The 8,195-nt window shown below is 37.4% G+C and overlaps 1 pseudogene; it reads right to left on the reverse strand.

The window, feature by feature from the left end:
* Positions 1 to 317: 317 nt before the first annotated feature.
* LOC113309994 lies at positions 318 to 7,596 on the reverse strand (annotated as a pseudogene).
* Between the last annotated feature and the right edge of the window lie 599 nt (positions 7,597 to 8,195).

Raw genomic sequence — 8,195 nt, forward strand, 5'->3', positions numbered from 1 at the left:
ATAGTTTAAAGGGATTTAAATCACTTGAATTGTCTGTTTTTGGGTTTTCTTTTTACAAACAACAAAAGAAGATTTTAATTGTTGTTTGTGATTGATTAAGATTTAGTCTTGGTTTTGATGGAAATTGAAAAATAGATTGAGTTTTGATTAATGATTTTTGTATTTGTTAATTAAGTTATGATTTTGTATTTGTATTCGTGTTAGAATAATTAAGGTTTCTTTAAGGGTTAGTTTAGTATTTTTATAATATTTTAGACACCCCTTATCATTCTCTATTGGGTGGATGAAGAAATCCATAAGCCCCAATTAAATGGCATAGGCCCTAATTTAGACGGGATAAATAACTCATGCTTCAGTCAGATTTGAAAATTTCAACTAATTTTATAATAAGCAATAAATAACTACAACAATTGGTTGTATACATGGAGAGGCAGAACACATCCTTGCTCTTGCCATTCAATTGAATCCATCCACGTACCAAAAAAAAGATCAGAGAGCTCCAATGAGTGATTGGTCACCTAATGAGCTTCTATAAAATCGTCTGTGTCCTGGAAATAAAAATTCTGTTAGAAGCTGCTATTACACTTGTAAAGATGTAGTAGTACTACAAACTTACACCAGATATGTTCCATAAATTATATAAAAAGAAGTCAATATTTCTTCTTTCTGTTCAGTCTAGCAGTTAAAGTAAAATCAATCGTGAGGTTTGGGAGAATTAAGGTTTAAGAAGCCTTTTCTAGCTTCCTCAGAGAACTTCAGTATTTCGCACTGTAGAGTCTATACACAGAACAATAATGCTGCCACTATTTTCCTTATTTACCAAGAAGGCAAGAACTATATCACGAGGTTGAGATATGAGAAATGATGATACACATGATACGAATGAACTAAGAAGTACCTAAAGTAACAATTATTGCTTTTCTAGCCATACTATGACCAAGGACAAAGATACCCAACAGACAATGTCCAAAAGAAAGGTCACCGGTCGCCCAGCCAACTTCATTCGGTGTCGGGACGAATATCAATCAATGTGAGTGTTATAGTGGCATCAAGTTAACACATGGGTAGAAAATGATCATTACAGTGATGAAAATGTTTTAAAGGATGACTTAAGTCATAAAGATAAAAAAGTCTTGCAGCATGGACAGTAAAGAGGCCAATAGGATCTAAAATCTCTAATGATAAGGTGACAGAGTAGAATATCAATTAATGATAGAGAGTGAAAAATCAGAATAGTCTATACATATTACAAATAAACAGTTTTCATGACAAATTCCAGTTGAATATGATGTAAATACCTTAGAACATGAACCGATGTAACAAATTAAATACACAGCACAAAAGACGGAAGATACATACCTTCACATCTATGCAGTGGTTTTTACAAAGCTAAGCTGGGACAGATAATTGCTCTCGGCAAAGTCATGCAAAGTACGTCGTCGTCCTCCTTCAAGATCATTGCTCTCGAGAACCATCCACATCCTAAACAAACAAACAAATGAATGAATGGTTTAGACTTAGTGGTATCATTTGATAAACAAAAAAAATAATGAGTTACATTCATATATGTAACTTTGTAAGTGTCAAACACAAACACTGGAAGTCCACAAAAGAAGATGATAAGGTACTGTGTCATAAAAAAATACGCGGGGATTCTTTTCATAAGACTTCTTACAGATGATCTAGTGCATTGATTTGAACAGCAGATAAATGGACAATCTCTTATTTCCAAGAAGGGTCAAGAAAGAGAACAAATTTTGGAAAGGAGAATGTTCACAATGACTATGTTTTACTGTGATTATGTGAATTTTATAATCCGTTTAATGTGCACATTCTTACAGGCTTCTTGGAAGTTGAAATTGCAAAATCTAATTGTAATCTGGAAAGTTACAATTTTAGATCTGTTCCAACCTTGAAAAGCCGCACTTTTCTTAAGACGAGAGAAGTTATGTAAGATGAACTGATCAGTCTCCATTAAGCTACTTCCAATGCACCAGTTCGGAAAATTACCTTTAGGAATTTCAACATTTGCTCTTCAATGGTTCCACGCATCGCCAAAATTTCGACATTGATAGGAAGAGTAGCACCCATACGATGAGCACGACCAATCACTTGTTCTTCCATGCTGATTACATGCAACAAAAATATGGTCTTGGTGATCAACAATTATGCACTTAATTTCAATACCATGCATGAATAAAATCTAAGATGCTCTCGAGTGATCCTTGATGGAGGGTAAGAGCAATTGTTGAAGGTAGCATTGCCACGATAAAAGTATCCAACAGAACCTCAATAAGGACACCTAGTGTCTCACAAAAAACAACACAGGAAAAGTGTACCTTCCATCCCAAATAGGTTCCATTAGAAAAACATGGGTGACAAAACTCAGGTCAAGACCAAGTGCTGCACTTCCGTCCATCAAAAGAACCATACAACTGGCATCGTGCTGGAAGATAGCCAATGATTTCATCTGAGGAAGGCACGAAAAATTAATTAAACCCCAAATACAAAATGCCAAGCTAGTAAATCATAAATCAAATACCTAACTTGTTGGTAGAATGCATTGGACTATATAATCCGCTGACTTTGATACCCGCACCTGTTAACTAGGAGAGCGGGGAAGAAGAAAAATACTTCAGCCCTTCAGCAAAAGAACAAGAAGGAAAATATAAATTATATGAAAACAATATCAGAATAGATGATAACCTGCTGTTCAATAACATGTATGTGCTCGAGAAACTGAGAAAATATAATCACTTTCTCTGGGGGTATTTTTAAAGCACTGTCGTTCGGATTGGAGCATGTGTCAGGGTGCAATAACGCTTTCCCTAGCTGCTTATTAGAGTTCAAAAGCTCATCGGAGGTGCTCTCTTTATTTTGAACGACAGAGTAACCTATCTTTATATTAGATTCCTGCAGAGCTTTCAACCTTTTTACCAGATACGCAACTTTGCTACTGGATGTTGCATGCCAATCGGGATTCCAATCATCCTGTTTATATAGACAACGCAAAGGATACTTAGATACTACAAAGAAAACATTACTGAATATTAAGGCATCATTCACCAACCTTCAAGTTGATTAACCATGCCAAACTTTACTATTTTGTGGGCCAATAATCACTTTTAGGCTAACAAAGGGATTCTAAAGGAGCTATCCCCCACCTGTTCATATGAAGGTTGTAACTCAATAAGATCCTGAGGTACAGGCCACTTTGGGTTGGGATTTTCTGACCGAGTTCTAATTTCAGGACTCTGCATCTTGTAGGAATTCCCACAACCAGGAAATGTACATTTCTCACTGTCCAGAGCAACACAATCAAGGCATAACAGGTGCCTACACGGGGTAATGACAGGTAAACGGCACCATTCTTTGCACCTACAAGAAGAGAAAGAAACTAATCAGTACCTTAGTTTCTGCAAGGCTTCATATATGATATTAAAAACTCAACACAAACACAAACCTTACCTGTAACAGCTACACCCATCCAGGATGGAATGTCTTATAAAAGCATACTCTTCTGAAGCAGGATCAAGACCCTGACTTACTAAAACATCCATCGTTTCCCGTATATCGTCACCTGCCTCTGTTACTTTTATATGACCAGCAACACAGCATGACAGCCTCACATTTCTAATGGTTCTACTTCTGAACTTCCATTGTTTAGGATTCAAAAGACTTTCAACATGAGAGGGATCATTCCAGTCAGCCATTAGAATGTTACGGCGAATAGTCACTACTAACTCATTGTAACTCCTTGCATGCTCTTCCATGAAATTAAGGAAAACCACCTTCTTAATACAAGGAGGTATAGTGTGCAGATCTAGTTTTCTTGCACTAATCATGCACCTATTTAGTAACTCCAATAGACGTGACCGACCTTCCTCAATCTTTGCCTCAAATGGCCTAAGAACACCAGCTTCCCACGACTTCTGATTCTGTCCATATGCTTCCTCATGAAGAAACTTCAGCATGGGCTGAAGATGAGAAACTTGACTGTCAGGTGTATTTGGCATCGGAGTCCCAGTTAAAATCCACCGACTGGAGGCTGTCAATGAGATAGCCATCTGTAATTTGTTTGTCAAACCGAGACTTGATCCAAGAGTGTGTCCTTCATCCAATATTACCCTACGCCAGTGAACTTGCGTCAAAACACTCTTCCTACGCGGGCCGCATTCTGCACTTAGCGACTGAATGTGGTGATGACAACATCATAATCCCACGCCAGATTGTGAGCCAATGGATTTTTCTGGTCAGTCCATATACAAACACGTAGATGGCTGGGCCTCACATGTTTCATGATCTGGGTCTTCCAGTGATCAACTAAATTTGCAGGGACAACAATAAGAGTTGCTCTTGACAAATATAACCTGAAAAAGTCTAGTGGTTTAGTCAGAGAAATTTGAAGTGCAGCCACATCAAAGACCAAATTGTCAATGTTGCGTGGATAGTACCATCGACTAATTCCCCTCTCAATCTTTCTTATGAGTCCAAATGATTGAAATATTTTGTAGTATCTTTTGGCATTTCCATCTGTGGTGACGCGCGAGTCTACAACCGGACGTGTTAAACCAATTTTTCCCATTTCCAGGAGTTTGTCATGGGACAATATAGCCAGCCAGGTCAAAGCCTTTCTTGTTTCGGAATTTAAAAACATACTATGATCCTTGAGTACACCCATGAAAAATGACACATTCTCCTCCATACCTCCAGAGGTTCCTTTGGAGCAAAATCCCGGTAAGTATAATATAGGCTGCTTGTAATCAAAAGATTCTTCAGGAGCATCGCAATTCTGATATAATAGATCACTGTTCATGCTACAAAACCATGATGCAGTAGAATTCTGTAAACTTGTTTCCGGCAGCTTTCGCCATTTTCGACAAACATCACATTGAACCCAAGTTTCATCATGTTCATAATCACCAGAATCGTCTTTCTTCCGTTTCTTTCCACTGTTGCTCATCCGACCATCAGAAGCTTCCTCGCATGAACCGAAAAGATTTTTCCTAACATGACCTAGGCTCCTAGTGGATCGGCGTAAGCGTTTTGCTGGAACAGTATTAGGTGTGCATGAAGAAATCCCTAAATTAGCCGGACAAGTATCAGCAATACTTTTAGGTAACTCATTACAATTACTTAACCTGACATTTTTTGGTGAGCAGGATTTCGTGTGCTCATCAAGAGTGAGTATATCCTGATAAAGCTGTCCCCTTCTACCATTTTGACACAAAGATCTTTTCCATGAAGGCATGACATTACCAGGTGCACACTTATCACCACTAAGCTCATAGTAGCCACATCTTTGATCATCATTATGACTACACCATTGCACTTCAACACCATTTGGTGGATCCGCTAACACTCCTTGTGTTTTAAGAATTAGAGAAAGAGCAGTTATAGTCTTTCCTAATCCCGGCTCATCACAAAACAGCCCCCCGCGAAAATCCCTCACAGTGGGAGCTATTCCAGTTGCTATTTCACCAGAGACGGCATTTACATAGAATTTTAGTCCATCCGCAGTTAGGAAGTCCATATAAAGTGGATGTACAAGAGTTTCAGGATTGAGCTCTCGCTGTAACATCCAATCAACTGCTGCTTGCTGATGAGGAAAAAGCTTAAGCTTCATACATGGAATGACAGACGAAGTCAAGGACCTTAGATGACGACAAGTAATGGCAATACTAATAAGATCTCGTGGTTCAAGAGCTGTCAGAATGTTCATCAACAAATCATCTGACAGGTCCCAAATTCCACTCCCAAGTGAAGAATCTGTTGCATTTATTCTTGTGGAATAAATCATTTCCTCCTTCAAAGCCCCAGGTAGACTCTTGAAAATCTCATGAAGTTCAAATCGTTTCTTCTGAAAAGATCCTAGTAAACTATGATGAATCTTACATCCAAAAACATGACACTCAGAATGTCTCCATAAAGGGTCATCATCTTCGCGACAAAAATAAGATTCGTCGACAAGTACCAAATTTCTCTGCTCCCAATCACAACTGCAGAAGATAATACTTCGTATTTGAATTAGCACATGTCAGAAATAACTGAAAAGGCAAAGTAATATAGTAGATATAGATTGAATTTTATGATATTGTTTGTTTGTTCTGTTAAGTCAATAACCTCCTATGTATTAATCTGCCTCTACCACAATTATTCGAGATTACAAACTAGCAGTTAAGCTTAACATTACACATTGCTATCACTTACCAGCGATCACAACAAAATTATACGAGAAACTTCGTGCTAAGAAAGCTTAGAAATTAGGTGTCACGAGATAGAGTCCAAGACAAGAAACAGAAAAAATACAGAATTAATAAAGCTATGTCTACTCGAATCACGCCAATCTAAACCTCAAACGCCTGTAGGCTGGCATTGGTAAATGAGGACCATAGCATTTTCCATATTGATTTTACAACCACAAAACTAGATCTGTACAGAATAGGTAATGTAATACAACAATGTTTCTTTGGACGAAGATATACTCTATGTTGATGACATCATATCTGCCTACACTGACCAGAAATCTTTATCTACCGAACAACATTATGTCTGGGTTGCAAATACTTTAACAAAACAGTGAACGACAATAACATTATTTAAACACCGTGACTTTACTTAACATAAAGCCAATATGAATTAATCATAAAAGAGTAGATCCGAAAAACCACCCAGCTTTTTCATTAGTTTACAGTTCCAATAAGAACTTTTTCTACCATCTCAAATTTCAGATTCCCGTAATTGAGATTCACACCACACATATCAAGCAATGCTTAAGATTCCCGTAATGAACCATCTCTTACAGTAAATTAAATCACCTTAGGTGGGAATTTTAGTGCAAACACATACTGGAGGGGAAGTTAATCCAGCCAAAGAAGATTAAAGAAGTATGAAAAAAAAAAAAAAAGGAGGATGTGAAACAAAAAATAAAAATACCTCATATGGCTAAAAAGAGAAGCAGCAATGGACCCTGATTTGGGAAAGTGACCACGCGACAACAATGACAATGGCAAATAAACATCAACCATCAGAACAACCCTAGCATCATTTCCAAATTCCCGAACGGAAACCTTAACAACTCTGCTAACAATCTCTAAACACTTGTGCATTGTTAAAACATATAGTTGATGTACTACGCTTTTACTCCGACCCACAAGCCCTAATCTCTGTCTCTTCTTCTTCTTCTTCTTCCCTGAAGATGATCCACTTCCCCGTTCTAAAACCTTCTTGTTATCTCCCAAACTCGTTGTAACGTCTTGATTTTCTGAATTACTATTAGGAATGGGCAAAAGAGTGATTCCATCTTCGGTTCGAAATTCAATCGAATCAATTCCATCTCCAAATATCTTACAACGAGTATTGAAAGCTAGGGATTTAGTGATTTCTTCTTTGCGGTGTGATGATGATTCAACCGATAGAACAACATAGAGATAACCACATAGTTTGTGTTTCTGGAATGACTCTTCTTCTACTGCAGAGATTGACATTCTCAGAATCGATTATTCTACGCTTCTACTGATCATTTAAAATTTCTAGGGTTTTCGTGCAATTGGTAATGTTTTTGGTGTTTACAAACTTTGAGGAGGAATTGAAGAAAAAGATAACTGATGGAAAATAAAAAGGTCCATTGGGTAAGTTCGTTAGGTTATTTCCGTTTTTTTGATGATCGTGTACGATATTTTCGGATCGCCTTTTACAAGGTTTAGTTTTTTTGTTGACCTACGATTAACGTGTGTGTATAAATATACTCCTCTTGCAGCGTTTTTTTCTTAGGAAAGTTAACGGGATATTGACGGATATTTCTATTGCACAGAAAGTGGCCCTTGGGCTTCGCCCTAAATCCAATAACTGAACAAATCAGATTCAGAACTAGGGAAGTGACTACATGAAACGTTAGGCACTGACTAAATACAATCCTTTTAGCGTAGAGTAAACTTTGTTTATGTGGGTGAGCGAAACTTTCCTACATTCTTCACCATCTTCGCACATCCGCATCTGACGGTTAATGTTCAATTATTAATCGGTTTCAAGGACAATCTAACAAACATAAAATTTGTTCTCCGGACATCAAAACTCATAGACTATAAAAAAAATTATACTAAAGAAAATTTATTAATTGATGAAGATCAGTTACAACAGGAAGCTTATCCAACTGAATTAGTCGTTGAATGTCATGACTTAATTCGCCTGAGTAT

Source organism: Papaver somniferum, chromosome 9 (genome assembly GCF_003573695.1).
Source record: "Papaver somniferum cultivar HN1 chromosome 9, ASM357369v1, whole genome shotgun sequence".
Classification (NCBI taxonomy): domain Eukaryota; kingdom Viridiplantae; phylum Streptophyta; class Magnoliopsida; order Ranunculales; family Papaveraceae; genus Papaver; species Papaver somniferum.